Below are 19,550 nucleotides of genomic sequence, written 5' to 3' on the forward strand. Positions count from 1 at the left end.
ACAGACATGCAGGGGTCTACAGAGACCAAGTCCAAGCAAGCGTGTGGAGATGAGGCCAGCCTCAAACCAGGTGATGGGGACCAAGTAGGTATGCAATTTGAGGGAGAGAAAAATAAAATTATTTTTTTAGTGCAAATGACCCTCTAACTAAATATAGGAAAAATATTTATGAGTAAAATTTATGAATAAAGGATGGTCATATCTATTAAATACATAATACCAAAAAAACACCTTCAGTCTCTGATGAAAAAGCCATTTAAGCTTTTGTTGACTTGATCATGAATCAGTTAAAATTTTTGAGTTATGGGTTTCAGAGCACTGGAAATAGATGTAGGAGGTACAAAGGAATGTTAAAAATGGTTTATTTACTTACAGTTTGAAATCTAATTGGAAGACAAAATTTAAATACAGGAAAGTTGAATAACTTTCCTAGATTAGAATATGAGGATTTATCATCATTTAGAAAAGAAAACTCTTTGATGAGGTTTTCAAAAACATTGGCAAGATGAGGCAATCACAGGCATGTACAGAATTCTGGCTGAGTTCTGGGATGATTCTGACCCAAGAAATGAGAAATTATATTTCTCTGCTACTGCTCCCACTGCAAACCCAAATAGTCAGACAGAAGGTAGGCCAGTGGTATTACCACTTACAATTGAAAATTGTTTGATTTGCTTGGGCTTATGCATATGGCGAACATTTGGAAATTCTGGACTTGCTGCCTGCAGAACATTTTAACTAAAAGCAGTAAAATGAACACAGATTTTAGACTTTTAGCCAGATCATTTTTTCTGTACATGTTGCCATTTCTGCTTCATACTGAGAGATTTAGCTGGCAACCTTAGGGAGTTTGCATGAGAGAAAATTTGACTCCAAAAGAAACACGGAGAATGCGAATCTCTGTTCCAAGTTCGGCCAAAGTAAAGAAGTAGTTTCACGTCAGCATGAGTTGCCAATAATAATGTTATAAAAAATGTTTTCCGGAAGCCAACAGTCTATTTTTTTTTTTTTTTGGTCTGCATGAAATAACTGAAACCATACTTCGTAAACAGAAGTTCTGGATGCAGTTTAAAACAATGGATCTCCATTGTGTGACACATACAAATAGAAAGTTAAAGATGGAGAACTTATTCATGCAAAGGTCACTAAAAAGGTTTTCCACAATAATTGGATCTGAGTAAGCAAGTACTCATCGAATGCCTTTTATGTGGCCAGCACTATGAAGTGGAGGAGGGGAAGGGGACTAATGAAAAACCATACAAGGCCCGTGATTTGAGGAGCCTTCACTGAAATGGAGGGATAAGAGAGAAACACATGAAACTGCTAAGTAACCATACAAAGCAGTGTGAGGTGATATATTTGTGTGAGTAGTGAAATTCTGTAAGTGTGATGAGTGGTTGCAGAAAGTGAAGGTAATAGAGACTGAAGGAAGTTTTCATGGACTAGATAGAGTGTGGAGAGGGTTACCCCAGAGAAGGACATTCCAGGATGGGAGTAGCAGGAAGCAAGGGGGCATACAAGGGAGGGAGGAGTGGACTGGTCTGGAAGAATGATCGGGTCAGAGTGACCCAGTCACTTTCTAGCAGGTAGAAGTCTTGGCTGCCTGCCCACACCTGCTTACTGTACTCGTTCATTTTGTTTTACACCCAACTCTATCTCTTAGCCCTGCTGGACCCATTTGTCTCTTCTGAATACTATGTTCCCCTCTCCCTACTCAGGTTGTTTAAATACTGTATCAGGAGTTAGACTGCTTGGGTTGAATCCAGGCTCCTCCACTTACCAGTTGCGCAAATTATTCAATTTCTTTTTGTCTTCATTTTCCCATCTTTAAAGAGGAGTCAATAATGATTAAATTCATTAACGCATATAAAGTTTTTATAACCATGACTAGTACATAGTCAGCAATCGGTGAACGTTAACTATAACATTAGCTATTCCTTGATTGGTGGCAAGGATTCATTTAAAAAATTATGCTGGTAATATATGGGGATCATCTTTGGAGGCACTAACAATAATCCAGAGTCCAGGTAAGAGAGGCTGAGTGAGGGTGACACCTGGATGCAGTGGCTTAGTTGAGGTGCCACCCTTGATGCCCTTCCAATAGCCTCACCAGTACCACTGTCATTTGGCACTGGCCCTGTCTGACATCCCCCACCCTCATGAAACACTTCTACAGGTGGCGATCATCAAGAGTAGAGGGATGAGGATGTTGGTTTTGTTTATGGATGAAGAGGAGACACTGAACAGAGACAGGATAAGATCAAAATAGCTTCTGAGAATAGTTTAAGCAACTGATTTATAGATAGAGGAGGTGAGACTTGGAATTAGGAAACAATGTCCATGAATGTGAAATTTAAGGAAAGGGAAGAGAAAGAAGAGTCAAAGAACAGCAATCAGAGAGAAAGGAGACAAGCCAGAGAAGATGACCTTGTGGAAGCTGGGAGAACAGTTTCAAGCAGAAGAGATTTTTATTTGTGACCCATATGAATGTCGCATTCTCTCATCAGAACCCAGGCTCCCTTTGTCTATGGTTTATCAAACATTTCTCACAAACCCTAACAGTTGGTGACTCTTTCAACACTTTTCAGAGGTTCTTGTGATTTTGCTCATTATTGGCAAACTCTTCTGCATACTCTTCAAAACTAAAGAGTTGACCCTTAAACTCAAAAAGACCTAGTTCGTGGGGTACTCATCACTACCCATTCTTTCTGCCACTTTCTGTTTTCTTCTTTCCTTAAGCAGAAAGGCCAATATATATTTGTGATGATTTTGAAATTATAGCCATGTGTCAAACCAGTCAACCTTAAAGGAAATCAACCTGAATATTCATTGGAAGACCTGAGGCTGAGGCTGAAGCTCCAATACTTTGGCCACCTGATGCAAAGAGCCGACTCATTAGAAAAGACCCTGATGCTGGGAAAGATTGAAGGCAGGAGGAGAAGGGGATGACAGAGGATGAGATGGTTGGGTGGCATCACCGACTCAATGGACATGAGTTTGAGCAAGCTCCAGGAGATAGTAAAGGACAGGGAAACCTGGTGTGCTGCAGTCCATGGGGTGGCAAAGAGTCAAACACAACTTGGCAACTGAATAACAACATATTTTAAACTCTTTCCATTCTTAAATGATGTAGTCCTTGTATGTAATTTCCATTTTCTTTCCTATCTCAGCTTTTCACATGTGGTGGACTGACATGTAGCTGCTAATTTATGATGTTCCCCTGAGCAAGTCCCTTCCCACTCTGTCCCAAGCTTCTCATTCAGGAAGTTACCAATTAATGTTTAGTAAAATATCTCAAAATGATCCAATAAAACAAACCTATTCCAAGGACTTCTAAATTTATTCAAGATTCTCCATCTTTCTCTCTGATGCCTTCCGTCATATTTCTGCTTTCCTAGCTCTCCTCGAAGCTCTGTAAATGTGAGCCCAGGGCTCACATGTTAGCTCTCTGTTCTCTCTCAGGGTGTTAATCTACCCTAAGGGCTTTATATAGCTCCTCTATACTGGTGTCTTCAAATCTGTATCTCTGCTCTTCTCACCTAAACTCTAGCTCTACAGTTTTCATTGCCCCTGGTTGGATGTGCCACCATCAGTCCAAGCTGAGAAAGACCAGGCTCAGCGTGGCACCAGCTGTCAGTCACTGGGACTCTCATCTGACTTTTCGCTTTCCCCTGCCCTCAGACAAGTTCAGTGATGAGCCCTAGAAGTTTTGTCCACTTATAACAGGGAGCATCCTATTCTGCCCTCTAAAACAGTCCCTGTTAAACTATAATTCCTGTTTGGTTTTAAGCTCCTTGAGGATAAGGATTATACCTTGTTCACCTTTAAATTCCTATAATCCTTTATCTTTGAAAAGAGACATGCAAAAAGTATATGTTTGAATTTAGTAGTTGAGTTGCAAAGAGAGTGTTCCATGCTGAAATATGTTTATAAAGCCTGGAGTTGAAGTTAATTAGGATTCCTTATTAGATTGCTAGTGGTTATTATTATTAATTCCTAAAATAAGCATTATAGTACGCAAGTGGGTCAAAATGTCATTGATCTTAGGATCCATTTTCCCCAGCACCAACTGCATCTCTCTGAACAAAAGTCCCCAGAACAAAGCTTGTCAAATGTGCTAGGATGACTGATTGTGCTATGTATATAACTATCCATATACAAAATTACAAAATACAAAAATTAAACCCACATGGATCAAAATGTTATTTATAGAATATATACACATATACATACATTTAAAACAACTAAATAACTTTAAGAAAATGTATGTGAATATTTCTCAGTCTTGTGGGGAAGAATTTTCTAAGTATAACACACATAGCAAGAACCACAAATATTGACATATGTAACTATATATTTAAAATTTTTAAATATTTCAATGCATTTTAAAAACTGTGAGATTAATTCCAACACCAGAAGATAGAACATTGTAAATAAAATATTTGCAATGTATGTGACAGATAAAGAATGGATATCCTTACCATATAAAAAACTCTAAAAAATTAGAAAAAGATGAACATCTCCAAAAGAATAATGGGGAAAATACACACATAAGCCATTCACAAAAGAAGGGATATCTACAGATGGCCAAAAACAGATGTTCAACATCACTAATAACTAGAAAAATGCAAATCAAAACTACAAAGAGGGATCACCTCACCAGTCAGAATGGCCATCATAAAACAATCTGCAAACAATAAATGCTGGAGAGGATGTGGAGAAAAGGGAATCCTCTCACACTGTTGGTGGGAATGTAAATTGGTACAATCATTATGGAAACCATTATGGCTTCCCTGGTGGCTCAATGGTAAAGAATCTGCCTGCAATGCAGAAGACCTGAGTTCAATCCCTGGGTTGGGAAGATCCCCTGGAGAAGGAAATGGCAACCCACTCCAGTATTCTTGCCTGGAGGATCCCATGGACAGAGGAACCTGGCAGGCTATAGTCCATAGGGTCTCAGAGTTGGACACGACCAAGCAACTAAACTTTCACTTTTCTTTTCGTTGTAGAGAACAGTGTGGAGGCTGCTTAAAAAACTAAATATATAACTACAATATGAGCCAGCAATCCCACTTTTCGGCTAATAGCTGGAAAAATATGTAATTCAAACAGATACATGCACCCCAATGTTCACTGCACTGCTATTTACAATAGCTAAGACATGGAAGCAATTTAAATGTCCATGGACAGATGAATGTATAAAGAAAATGTGGTACATTTATACAACAGAATATTACTGAGTCATTAAAAAGAATGAAATAATGCCATTTGCAGCAACACTGATGGGCATAGACAGTGTCACACTAAGTGAAGTGAGTCAGACAGAGACAAATCATATAATGTCACTTATGTGTGGAATCTAACTTTAAAAGTGATACAAATTAACTTATTTACAAAACGAAGACAGACTCATAGATCTCAAAACAAAATTTATGATTACCAAAGGGGAAACATGGGGAAAAGCAACAAATTAGGAGAATGGAATTAACATATACACACTTCTGTACCTAAAATAAATAAATCTATATATATCTGATACACTTTGTTGCACACCTGAAACTAAACACTACATTATAAGTCTACTCCAATAAATTTTCTTTTAAAAGAAAAGAGACAAAAAATTAAAAAACTAAAACTGATAAAAAGAAGAAGAAACGCCACTGGTCAATCGTGTTTGGGGAAAAAATTCAACCCAGCAATGTATTTAATTAAATACAAGTTAATATTGAAGATTTGACAAGAATATGAGGGGAAATAGGTGCTCTATTACAATGATGGTGGAAGAGCAAATTTGTATAATTATTTGAAGAGTAATTTGTCAGTATTTACCAAAAGCTTTTGAAAGTTGCCTCTCTTTTTACCCAACAACTCTACTTACATGGATTTATGTTAAGAAATTATTAAAACAAGTATTCAAAATGAATGTATAATAGTATTTGTCAGAATGTTGTTAATAATATTAAAGAACTGGAAAAAAACCTGGAAAAATCCTAATTGCTCAATTGCAGATGGAATTTTATATACCAACATTTAACAGGAGTTTCTCCGAATTGGGGTTAGAAGTGATCCGATTTTCTTTGCACTGTGTGTGTGTGTGTTTCCACACTTTCTAGTTTCAGCATGCATTTTTTTTTATTTCTAGAAATAAGTGACTCCCAGTTATTTTTAAAAGCAGTTTATTCACACATAATGCAATATTCAACTTTCTGAATGAGAAATTGGAACTTACTAATTCAAATGTCATTGTTTTCATGTAATTCCCTTTTAAATTTTCATTCCTAATCCTTTCCCTTCTCCTAATAAAACACACTCAGAGGAAAACAAAAGTGTCTTCTGGATGTGGTATTCCAATTCCCCTACCATAAATCTTCCCTTTCCCTAAATAATCCAGCCCTCCAATCTGCCTGTGTGTGAACTTCCTCTCTTTGAATGTCAAGTTTCTTGGCTCCCTTTACTCCAGCTCCACCTCCACTCCTGAATAGACTCCTGAAGGAAGCCTCAAGGCAGTCCAGACCCTGCCTATGGGGTCAAGGCCTTCCCTCTCCCAGAAACCTGAGAGATTTTTTTAGTCTAACTCATGTGACAAGTGCCTCTTCAAACTAGAGAGCCAAATCTTGCTTAACGGGTAGCACTGTTTGCTTGCAAATCTCTCCTCAGCCTCAGGATCTGCTCCTGGGGGTTGAGTAAGGATGAAAGATGTGTTTTTAATTTGCCACAAGGTAATTGTTTCTCTGAAACCAGGTTAATCATCACCAAAGATTTGGTTGATCACTCTTTGGCTTCTCTTGCAAGCACATTTTCTCTTTTATTCTCTGACCTTCCCAAACTGCTCTGATTCCTGTCACTACCAGATTCCTAAGTGTGCTTCCAAAGGTCCTGACGTCAGCCCCTCCCAAACACTCACAGCCCAGGCTGCCACATCTTCAGTGCTCACCTGCCAGCTAACACCACCCGAAGAAGCTTTGCGTCAGTGCAATGGCTTTCCTGGCTCCAACTCCACGTGCCCAACCTACTGCTGAAAAGCTACTCCAGACTGTCCTCCTGGTGCCTCAAACTCAATAAATTAGGTCTGAAATCAGCTATGTCTTCCCCAAATCCCCCGACCTTCCTGTTCCTGAAGTAAAACTGCCTTTCCCCTTTTTACTAAGCCCCAAACCTTAGTCACTTTTGACCACTTTCTCTTTTCCTTCCTCAAGTCCAGTTAAACCTTTCTTCATACCCTCTCTTCCATCCATCTTTTTTTTCCCTTTAGCGCTACCATCTTCTCCTGAGCCCAGCTCTATCACTCAAGCACAGAGGCTGTTGTGACCTCTTGACCCCTCCTTGTCATGTCAGCTCTAATGATTCCCCAACTCACCACTAAGTGAATCTTCCTAAGGCACTGCTTAGAGCCTGTCATTCCTCCCTTCAGACACTGAGAAGGCTCCTATTCAGTCCAGTCCTGCAAGCCTGGCATTCAAGGCCTTCTGTCTTCTTTTCCCAATGGCAATCGTCAACTCCTATATCTTACTGCTTTGTAATACAAGTTTGGGGCTTTCCCAGTGGCTCAGTGGTAAAGAATCAGCCTGCCAGTGAAGGAGACTCAGGTTTGATCCCTGGGTCAGGAAGATTCCCTGGATTAGGAACTGGCAATCCACTCCAGTATTCTTGCCTGGGAAATCCCATGAACAGAAGAGCCTAGTGGCCTACAGGCCATGGGATCACAAAGAGTAGGACACGACTTAGTGACTAGACATCAATAATGATAATAAATACAAACTTAGTATCCAGTTCACCAGATATTTTGACCACTCTGTAATTCCACCTTGCCCTTCTTGTCTTCATACTTTGGCAAAACTTCTCTCATATTTCTTTCCCTTCTACATAAGTACCACCTCCTTAAATTATCACTGCTAGGTTCCTGGAGAAGACTTGGTTTCAAATGGCATATAACCCATTCACTATTGCATTACTGTCTATGTTCATGTCTAATCTCCCCTATAGGATTAAAGTCTTTACCATATACATCTATGTACACTCACATCTCCTGGTACATATTAAGTACTAACTATTAAGTACTTGTTTAATGAGGAAATGAGTGAACACTTAGAACAAGTTGGAAGCTTATGTTGCAGCCTTTCTGCCTCTTAGTAGGAATCACCTAGGGATGGCCAACTGGCTATGCCATTAAAGTCAGCCTATTTTAGCAGAGATGCCCACATACAGCTACCATTTTGTAGTGTGACTTTTGTCTCTATAAAACAAAACACAAATTGTTGTGATGTGTTAGTGGAGAAGACATCAGAAAAAAAATTGCCATATGAGCAGGAGTAGGGCCAGCTCTTCTGCCTTAGGTGCTTTTGTTCCTTGTCTATGTGGAAAACCCTGCCACCTTCTTTCTGATAATGGACCCTGCATACTTTCTTGGCCCCATTACCACCAGCCACAAGAATAGGAATGTGACAGGTAAGATGCAGGCTTAGGAGTCTATTTGCATGGGGACTCTGAGCTCAAATCACACCAGTTAGATACTTCACAGAGACTTTCTTTTGGAGCTAGAAAAGAAGTGGAGATAGAGTACTGCTTCCCTGTAGCTTAGTCTGTAAAGAATTGGCCTCCAATGCAGGAGCTGCAAGTTCAATCCCTGGGTCAAGAAGATCCGCCCTGGAGGGGGAAGTGGCAACCCACTTCAGTACTCTTGTCTGGAGAATCCCATGGACAGAAGAGCCTGGCAAGCCCCACTCCCTGGGGTCGTAAAGAGTCAGACATGACTGAAGTGACTGAGCACACACCGTGGAGCACAGCTCCAACTAGAAAACAATACAGTTCCCTTAAATTTTATGCATCCTAAGTGGAGTTCTTTTTCCCTCTAATGTATTTTTCTCCGTCTTTTCACATCAAAAGAAATGGCACCAGGATCCACCTGATTACCCAATCTCTCAACAAATTCTACTGATTTTCAGTCCAAATGGTCCAAATCTGGCCCTTTCTTTGTCCTCTCTGTCGCAGAACAAACTCTCTGCTGGCCTCCTGGCAGCTGTTTGTCCAGCCTCATTTCATACCAGTCCTCTGCCTGTTCAGTAGGCTCCAGCCACCCTGGTCTCCTTTCTGCTCCTCTGATGTCCCTTTCTAGTGACTTCACACTTTTGTATTTGTTGTTCTATCTACCTAGAACATTCTTTCCACAGCTCTGGAATAGCTAACCATTTGCAGGTCTCATTTCAAATGTCGCTGCTGTAAGAGATCTCATCTGGCAGACTCTAAAGCCCTCTCCCAACTTCTCACTTCTTCATCCTGTTTCTTTATGACACTTATGACAATGAATAATTATCATGTTTAATTTGTTTACCTTTGCTTCTTTTTACTGGAATGTAAGCTCTCTGAAGGTAGATTCTTTTCTGGTCTGGCACTTAATGGATATTTATGGAATTATTAGAACAGTATTTATCTGCAATATTTCCACTCTGTCTTTCTTAACATTTTTCCTCCTGCAATATCTGAGACATGAAATTCTGTCTGTTTTCTGTCTTGCTTTTCTTCCTCTTCCACCTTCTAAGAGTAAATATTCTCTAAAATTCTACCTTTTTTTTCCTTCTCTTTGGTCTACATTCTAGAAAATAAATTCCATGAAGGCAAGACCTCTGTTACTCTTGTGTCCCTAAGATCTCAGACAGAGATCCTGTGTTTGGTACAGAATAAGGGCTCAATAAAAATTAATTGAATGAATGAATGATTTCTTTCCCATGGTACTTACATGACTTCAGTTCTTCCTGCATGGGACACACTCTGACTGATCTTCTGATAATCTCTCCCACACTTTCAATTCCTACTAGGTGTTTGCTCCTGAACTTTTTGTGAACACATACATGTTGGTATATCCAAAATTGAATTCATCATTTCTCTTTAAGCCCTCTTCCTTCTCAGTTCCTTCCTGAGTAATATTATCATTTCTGATGCTGACACCATCATTTTTTTAATCAACCAGAGTGAAAAATCTTAGAGTCAGTCTTACTTATGCCCCACATTTGTTTGCCAACTCTTGTTAATTTCACTTCCCATCCATCCCCTTTCCCTTAGTCCCTCTATCCCTGCCCTGATTCGGTTCTCTACCGCATGGCTGGAGTTCTCAGCCTCCATAGATTACAGCTTCCTTAATGTTCTTGCTCACTCAAGCTGACCTATTTTCAATTCTCACTGCAGACCACTTCCAGACTTCTTTATTGAAAGCACTCTCCTGCTTGAAAATGTCAATTGTTCTCTGGAATGAATACAGTCAAATCTAGGCTGGAAATTTAAAGTTCTTCTTTATCCATCTCAAACTTCCATTCTGACTGCATCACCTCCTACCTCCTTTTAAATTTTCTCCTCTCTGGCAGTCCTGAATTAATCAACATTCTGGTATCTATCTTGTACTTTTCTTCTCTGATACCTGTGCTCATGCTATTCACTCTGTCTCTAATCACTATAAAAGTGAAAGTATTAGTCACTCAGTCATGTGTGAATCTTTGTGACCCCATGGACTGCAGCCCACCAGGCTCCTCTGTCCATGGAATTCTCCAGGCAAGAATACTGAGTGGATTGCCATTCCCTTCTCCAGGGGATCTTCCTGACCCAGGGATCGAACCCAGGTCTGTTGTTTTGCAGGCAGATTCCTTACTGTCTGAGCCACCAGGGAAGCGATGTTTTAAATTCCTATTGCAATTAATTCTCCTTTGTATTTTACCTATTTGATTGGATCCTGTTTATCCTATTAAATCATAAACTTCTTGAGCACAGGAACCATGTCTAACCATGTTTTTAACCTCCAGAGGTCCAATATGGTGCCCAGCACATATCTGTCAAATGCTGAGAGGCACTGTAATAGAGTATTTAAGGGTATGGAGGACTTGGGTCCAAAATCCAGCAAACTTGAGCATGTAATAAGCCTTCTTAAGATTCAGTTTCCTGAGTTGGAAAATTGGAAGAATGTTGCCTACTTTGTGCAGTTGTTGTGAGAATTAAATAGAACATTTAGAGCACCTGGAGCCTGATAAGTACTATTATAAAATGAAAGGGACCTCTCCCTCTCCTTGATCATGAGGAGGTATAAAATTTAAAGAACCCACTATGCAGTTACAGCCATTTCTTTGGGGGAATTAAGGCAATCCCATGGGAAAAGTAAAATATAAATTATGTAATTCCACCTAACAGATCATTTCCACTTTCATAACAGGTTACAGTATATTCATAGAATTTCAAAGTTTAAAAGAAGCTTAACGGTTTTCTGCTTCAGTTCTCTCTTTTGATATGAGGAGACTAAAGCCACAGAAACAAAGAAATCTGGCCAATGTCATATAGTTAGCCCCCTTTGCATTGTGCAGATTTTACTTGTTATAATAACAGTTGTAGGTCATTACCATAACAATCTAATGAGAAGTTGCATGTAATTCTTATGAAAATTACAACTTAAACCCAAAATGACATTAACCAAAAAAAAAAAAGTCATTAACCTTCTTCAAGATTTTTATGGATAACACTTAACAAGTATAATACAATCCAGTAACCCCACTTCTATATACATCCAAAGGAATTAAAATCAAAATCTTGAAGAGATATCTGCAGTCCCATGTTCATTGTAGCACTGTTCACAACAGCCAAGATGTGGAATCAACCTAAGTGTCTATCGACAGATTCATGGAGAAAGAAAATGTAATGTAAATATACAGCGGAATATTATTCAGGATTCAAAAAGAAAGAAATCCTGCCATTTGTGACACTATGGATGGACCCAGAGGATATTATGCTAAGTGAAATAAAGCAGACAAAGAAGGACAAACACTACATGATACTATTTACATGAGGAATCTAAGATAGTCAAATCCATAGGAGCAGAGAGTGAATGGTGGTTAACAGGAGCTGGGGGGAACAGGATGACGGGGAGGTATTAGTCAAAGGGTACTAACTTTCAATTATGAAAGATGGGTAAGTCCTAGAGATCTATTGCACAGTGCAGTGGCTAACGCTACACAACAACACAGCGAACTGTCTTGTTCTCTTAAAAATTTGCTAAGTGGGTAGAACTTATGTTAAGCCCTCTTGTCATATACATGCAAATAATAATAATGAAGGTAGGAGAAAAGTTTTGGAGGTGATGGATATGTTTATGGCATAGATTGTGGTGATAGCTTCACAGATGTGTACTTATTTCCAAACTCATCAAAACTGTGCACATTAAATATGTGCAGCTGTTTGTATGTCAATCATACCTCAATCACCCTAGCAACTGAAAAAGAAGAAGATGACAGGGATATTATATAACAACTTCACTAGCCTATGTATTGTTCTGCTTCAGTAAATGAAAATTCTAATCTATTGACACTTTTTAAATGTTCTGAGATCCTCAGTTGGGTGGAGCAGTTCAGTTCAGTTCAGTCGCTCAGTCATGTCCAACTCTTTGCGACCCCATGAATTGCAGCACGCCAGGCCTCTCTGTCCATCACCAACTCCCGGAGTCTACCCAAACCCATGTCCATCGAGTTGGTGATGCCATCCAACCATCTCATCCTCTGTCGTCCCCTTCTCTTCCTGCCCCCAATCCTACCCAGCATTAGGGTCTTTTCCAATGAGTCAACTCTTCGCATGAGGTAGCCAAAGTATTGGAGTTTCAGCTTCAACATCAGTCCTTCCAATGAACACCCAGGATTGATCTCTTTTAGGATGGATTGATTGGATCTCCTTGCAGTCCAAGGGACTCTCAAGAGTCTTCGCCAACACCACAGTTCAAAAGCATCAATTCTTCGGTGCTCAGCTTTCTTCACCGTCCAACTCTCACATCCATACATGACCACTGGAAAAACCATAGCCTTGACTAGATGGACCTTTGCTGGCAGAGTAATGTCTCGCTTTTCAGTATGCTATCTAGGTTGGCCATAACCTTCCTTCCAAGGAGTAAGCGTCTTTTAATTTCATGGCTGCAATCACCATCAGCAGTGATTTTGGAGCCCAAAAAAATAAAGTCCGGCACTGTTTCCACTGTTTCCCCATCTATTTCCCATGAAGTGATGGGACCAGATGCCATGATCTTAGTTTTCTGAACGTTGAGCTTTAAGCCAACTTTTTTACTCTCCTCTTTCACCTTCATCAAGAGGCTCTTTAGTTCTTCTTCACTTTCTGCCATAAGGGTGGTGTCATCCACATATCTGAGGTTATTGATATTTCTCCCGGCAATCTTGATTCCAGCTTGTGTTTCTTCCAGCCCAGCGTTTCTCATGATGTACTCTGCATATAAGTTAAATAAGCAGGGTGACAATATTCAGCCTTGACGTACTCCTTTTCCTATTTGGAACCAGTCTGTTGTTTCATGTCCAGTTCTGACTGTTGCTTCCTGACCTGCATACAGGTTTCTCAAGAGACAGGTCAGATGGTCTGGTATTCCCGTCTCTTTCAGAATTTTCCACAGTTTATTGTGATCCACACAGTCAAAGGCTTTGGCATAGTCAATAAAGCAGAAATAAGATGTTTTTCTTGAACTCTCTTGCTTTTTCAATGATCCAGCTGATGTTGGCAATTTGATTTCTTGTTCCTCTGCCTTTTCTAAAACCAGCTTGAACATCTGGAAGTTCATGGTTCACGTATTGCTGAAGCCTGGCTTGGAGAATTTTGAGCATTACTTTACTAGCATGTGAGATGAGTGCAATTGTGAGGTAGTTTGAGCATTCTTTGGCATTGCCTTTCTTTGGGATTGGAATGAAAACTGACCTTTTCCAGTCCTGTGGCCACTGCTGAGTTTTCCAAATGGTGGTGGTTTAATCACTAAATCATGTCCAACTCTTGTGACCCCATGGACTGTAGCCCTCCAGGCTCCTCTGTCCATGGGATTTCCCAGGCAAGAATACTGGAGTGGGTTGTCTCTCCACTCTGGAGATCTTTCTGACCCAGGGATTGAACCTGGGTCTCCCGCACAGCAGGCAGATTCTTTACTGACTGAGCTACCAGGGAAGCCATGGAGTAGTAGATACTTGTAAAGTGGTCACTTCCTGGCTTGGTGTTCTTTGATAAGCTGAGAACTAGATGTCATGTTTGGCCATAGAGGAATTTAACTTTATACTAATTTTGTGACTTGACTGAACAGCAATTCATCTGTGGCTTGCCTTGAAATTTCTAGGTTTCTCATACCCCTAAGAAACACTGAGTAATCTACTGTGGGAATAAACTTGATTCATTTTAGCCCCACTTTGGAGCAAAGGTCATAAGGATAGCGTGTCTCTGGTCTATTATTACCCAGTTGCTCCTGTCCATAATGGATGTTTATGATTCATTGCTTATTGAAGAACCACTTCTATGGAAAATTGCCAAATACCTTCCAAAAATCCAAAACAAAATGTCTTGGCTGCCAGGTTTTGGGGTTAGATCTAAATGGCTCATTTTCATGTTGTTCAAGGCCGTACCTCAAGCTATTGGTAGAAAAGACCAAGGAAGCTTAGGAACCTAAGCCTAGGCCTGGGGGTGTGCAGTGCCAGCCTCAGAACCCAGGCCCTGCTGAAGTTCTTAGAGGAGGAAGACTTCCTGAGGCCAGGCTTGGCGGAGAGGTGATGCAGGCATTGTAACAGTTCTTGTGGAGTGTTTTCAAGGCATGGCAGACCAGAGAGGATCTATCTATATCTTCCCATGCCAGGCTTAAGGGGCCACTGGCCCACCTCATTCTTGGAGCACTGGTCGCAAATGACGTTCCATGGAAATGTTAAGAAGAACAACTTTGGGAAATAAAATAAAATTAAACAAGTTTCTTTACTGCAAGATTTCTATGCTCCTTCAATATAGATTCATATTCATTATGGTTCATTGTGAATCTTCTGTAGAATGCTATTTTTTTTTCCCAAATCTATTTGACCATGAGATCTCCCCTCACTTTTCGGTAGTACAACTATTAGCATTTGAAGAATTGTTAATGGGGTTAATGAAATTTCAATCTTGAGAAAAACACAGGAAGCTCCAAACCAACTTTGTTTTGAAGAGTTTCCAGGACTTTTTGATGGTTACCTCAAAATGAATGGCAGGTCTAACTCTTCGGTTCTTTTTTTTTCTTTTCCTTCAGATTTTGAGTCTGGGCAGTGGGTCTCAAAAGCTAGAATGACTCCAGAAGCGATCTAATCTCCCTGAGGGCTTTGTACCTGACTGGCCCTACTGGAGCTGTGAAAAAATACAGTGTGGTTTAGTGCTTGAGAGCACTAGTTCTGGAACTGTGTAACATGGATACATTACTTAATCTGTCTCAAATTCTTCATCTGTAAAATGGAGATAATAATAGCATCTAACCCATGTGCTTATATGAGGATTCGACAAATTAATACATTTTGGTGGTGGTGGTTTAGTCACTAAGTTGTGCCCGACTCTTGCAATCCCATGGACTGTGCCCACCAGGCTCTTCTGTCCATGGGATTCTCCAGGCAAGAATACTGGAGTGGGTTGCCATGTCCTTCTCCAGGGGATCTTCCCGACCCAGGAATAGAACCCGGGTCTCCTGCACTGCAGGCAGATGATTTACCAACTGAGCTATGAGGGAAGCCCTACATTTTAAAAGCACATAAAACAGTGCCTGGCACAAAGTAAATACTAAAGAAAATAAAATTAGCTATTGTTGGGCCTGGACTTCAGTCTCTGAGGCTGCCCTATACATGGAGATGGTGGGAAGGGAAGCCCTTTGTCTCTGCATTTGCTCAAGTCAGAGGCTCTCAACTGTGGATCCAGTCTAAGTGCAAATTAGCAACAACATTTTCTCACAAATGCAATCTTGCCTCTCAAAACTGACCACACATAAATAGCACCGAAAGGGAATGCCTAGAAACACAGGCTTTCTTCTCAGAAAAATTAAGCATTTGTTTCCATCTGAATGAAATATGATACCCGGCTTACATGATTATTATTTATGGCGCTGTACCTTTGTGTTTACGAAATGTTCAGGAAGCACAGATCCTCTGCATAAGAAATAAAAGTATCCATAAGGCTGAATAAATTTTCCTTATCTCACCTCGCTATGACCTTCAGAACTTGCTTATTCAATTTAAAAGTTACTGGTGCTAATATACAAATTGTGGGCTGCTTCCTTCTGATTCAGCTTCAGCAGTACAACTTTGAATGGGAGAGAATCTAGGGTTTCTGGCCCATTCTGGAATGACATCAGGTCATCAAAAGTTTAGCGAATATCTGTGAAGACAGGGTTGGAAAACACATTCTACTTATTCCCACTGCATTCAACCAGAGTTAAACTTACATATATTTTTTGCCAGGTAATACCATCTAATGGTGGTCGAAGTTGAGATAACCTGATTTATTTTAAGTAACTGAATTAAATGAACTCAAATCAACAATTTAATCAGTTTAACTAGAGCTACACATCAACTCTCACATTTCCCCCAAGCAAATATGAATGAAAGAGTCATCTCATTATCTGTTTGTGGATGGAAAACAAGACAATGACAAAAAAAGGGAAAAAATTAGCTCTGAACAGTCATTAGAGACCTCTTCATCAATTCATGTGCTGTGCTATGCTTAGTCGTTCAGTCATGTCAAACTCTTTGTGACCCCATGGACTGTAGACCACCAGGCTCCTCTGTCCATGGGATTTCCCAGGCAAGAATACAGGAGTGGGTTGCCATTTCCTTCTCCAGGAGATCTTCCTGACCCAGGAGTCGAACCTGGGTCTTCCTTCATTGCAGGCAGATTCTTTACCAACTGAGATACAAGGGAATCCAACAATTCATAATTTGCACTAATTATTGATTTACTTTGCTCTTAACATTGGATTATTTTCTTTTCTCTCATATCTTTCTAGGTAATATATGTTTGTACATATAAATGGTTGTAATAAAATGCTTTAATGGTAATTATTTATGTTAATATTTAATATGTTAATAATTAAAATCATGCTTGGCTTCCCCAGTGGCTCAGCAGTAAAGGAATCCACCTGTAATACAGGAGATGCCCAGGAGATCTGGGTTCTATCCTTGGATTGGGAAGATCCCCTGGAGAAGTACATGGCAACCCACTTCAGTATTGTTGGCTGGAAAGTCCCATGGACAGAAGAGCTTGCCAGGCTGCAATCCATTGGGTTGCAAAACAGTCAGACACAACTTAGTGACTAAACAACAATAACAAAAATCATGCTTAGTAATTCAGAAGCTTAGGTTTTATAGGTTATCTTGGCTGGGTTCTAGATGTTATTTAAGTGGGTTTCCTTGAAGAAATCACAGAATAGCTAAAATATTGAGATGCTTGGTTTACAGCTGAAGTTAACACAGAATCATAACATCAATTACTTTTAGAGATCCAGTACTTGGATGGAGCAGTCCTTATTAATATAAAATAAGAAAACCAGTAAATTTATTTGCAGTTTGATAGAAAAATAGTCCTTGGGACCATAGAGAAGGAAATGGCAACCCACTCCAGTATTTTTGCCTGGAAAATCCCATGGATGGAGGAGCCTGGTGAGCTACAGTCCAAGGGGTCACAAACAGTTCGACACAACTGAGCGATGATTTTTTTTTTTTATGAAAGATGAGAAGGTGATGTGCTTCTAAGATTTCCCCAGGGGAATGGAACTAAGATTTGTTTAATTAAATAACCTGGGATGAAGGGAATATATATACCAACAATATTGAAAGTTATTTATGGTAGGTAAATTATAATATGTAAATAATTATATAATCCTTAACTAGTTTAGAAAACTGTAATTAATAAAGCATGTGAGCAAAGAAGCAATGTCCTAATGTCCCATAAATAAATATTAATTATCCCACAAGATGATATAATCCACCAACCTTCCTTGATCCTGCTGAATATCTCAGTCACCCCCAAGGTCAAAGCAGTTTGAAGATAGATTCTGCACCTAAGGATGCTAGAGTAATATTTAGATTAAAAGTTGGAAGCAGAAATTTCACTTGTTGAAGTAAATCTTAGAGAAATTCTTGCACATGTACACTTAAAGTAATGCACAAGGAGGTTCACTGCAGCAGTATAACCTGTAATATTTGAAAGTTTACAAGTTTAAAATTCCTACTAGCAGGTGAAATGGATGAACAAATTATAGTGTGTCCTCATAATGGAATACAACCAATAGTTAAACTGAATAAATGATCTATATTATGAATCTTGAAAAAATAATATTAAGTGACCAAAACATGTTGCAGGCTAAAACTTTATAGTGTGATAGGACTTGGATAATTTATTGTAAAAATTGTTTAAGATGAGCAAAACTATACTGTATGTTGTTTTTGGCTGTTATATTTTTCATACATGTATATTCATATTTATTTCACATATATATGCTTTTTATATCTATGAAGTCACCTTTCCATCTATATATAGTAAATTCAGGAAAGTAGTTGCCTCCAGGAGGGAAGGATAGTAGCTTCAGGGAAGGATATGAAAGGGACTTCAACTGTATGTGTAAAGTTTTATTCTTAAATAACAAATACATTAATCATCTATTAAATTTTTAATATCTAAGTGGCACATATCATTGTATATTACTCTGCACTTCACATGTTCTTCAAATATTTCATAATTTAAAAAAGAAGGGGACTTCCCTGGTGGTCCAGTAGTTAAGAATCCATCTTGCAATGTAGGGGACACAGATTCAATCTCTGGTTGTGGAACTAAGATCCTCACATGCCAGGAAGCGACTAAATCTGTATGCACCACAACTACTGAAGCCCACACACCAGAACTAGAGTGCTTGCACCACGACAAAAGATCCCACATGCTGCAACTCAACTAAGGCCCGATGCAGAAAAATAAAGAAAGAATTAAAAAAAAAAAAAGGATTAAGCCATAGGTACAGGCTCTTTTAGACTCACCACAGAAGTTCCACCACAGAAGTTCCACCTTTAAAGGATAGGGAAACAGACAGGTTTGTTCCGAGGAGGATGTATTTGTCTAGCCAAAGCCAAGAGACAATCCAATTGCTTCTTTTGGACAGAAGAAACGAGATGTTTTATTATTGCTCTGAGACAAGTTTGTAGTCTGGAAGGACTTCTAGCTAATAGTTAATACTCCTCTAGGACTGTTACTTTGGGGAATTCAAGTAATGCACTGTTGTTTGTAAATAAGCTGGAGTCTGACCTTTCATCCAAGTTTATATGTGTTTGGGAGAGCCTGGCCCGATTTCCCTGGCCCTGTCTCTCCCAGCTTTTCCCAGCTGGCCCTTCAACTCTCTCCATCAGCAAATGGAGCACCGCTGACTTCGATCAGGAAATGCCTAACCAGCTTCTCTCCCCGCCTTACTGCCTCTGTCTGGTCAGGCTTGGTAAGGAGCCTGTTTTCCTGACAGATTAACATACGACAAGGCCGCTGTGTGGGTCCCTAGAGATTTGGTCTACACCTAACTGGCCCCTGGGCCCATCTGGAAGCTGGCTCCAGCCCCAAACTTTCAAGTCTTCTCTTGCTACCAAGCTGGAGAAGGAAATGACAACCCACGCCAGTGTTCTTGCCTGGAGAATCCCAGGGATGGGGGAGCCTTGTGGGCTGCCGTCTACGGGGTCGCACAGAGTTGGACACGACTGAAGCGACTTAGCAACTTGCTACCAAGTATTCAG

Source organism: Giraffa tippelskirchi, chromosome 7 (genome assembly GCF_054371585.1).
Source record: "Giraffa tippelskirchi isolate mGirTip1 chromosome 7, T2T-mGirTip1v1.2.pri, whole genome shotgun sequence".
NCBI lineage: Eukaryota > Metazoa > Chordata > Mammalia > Artiodactyla > Giraffidae > Giraffa > Giraffa tippelskirchi.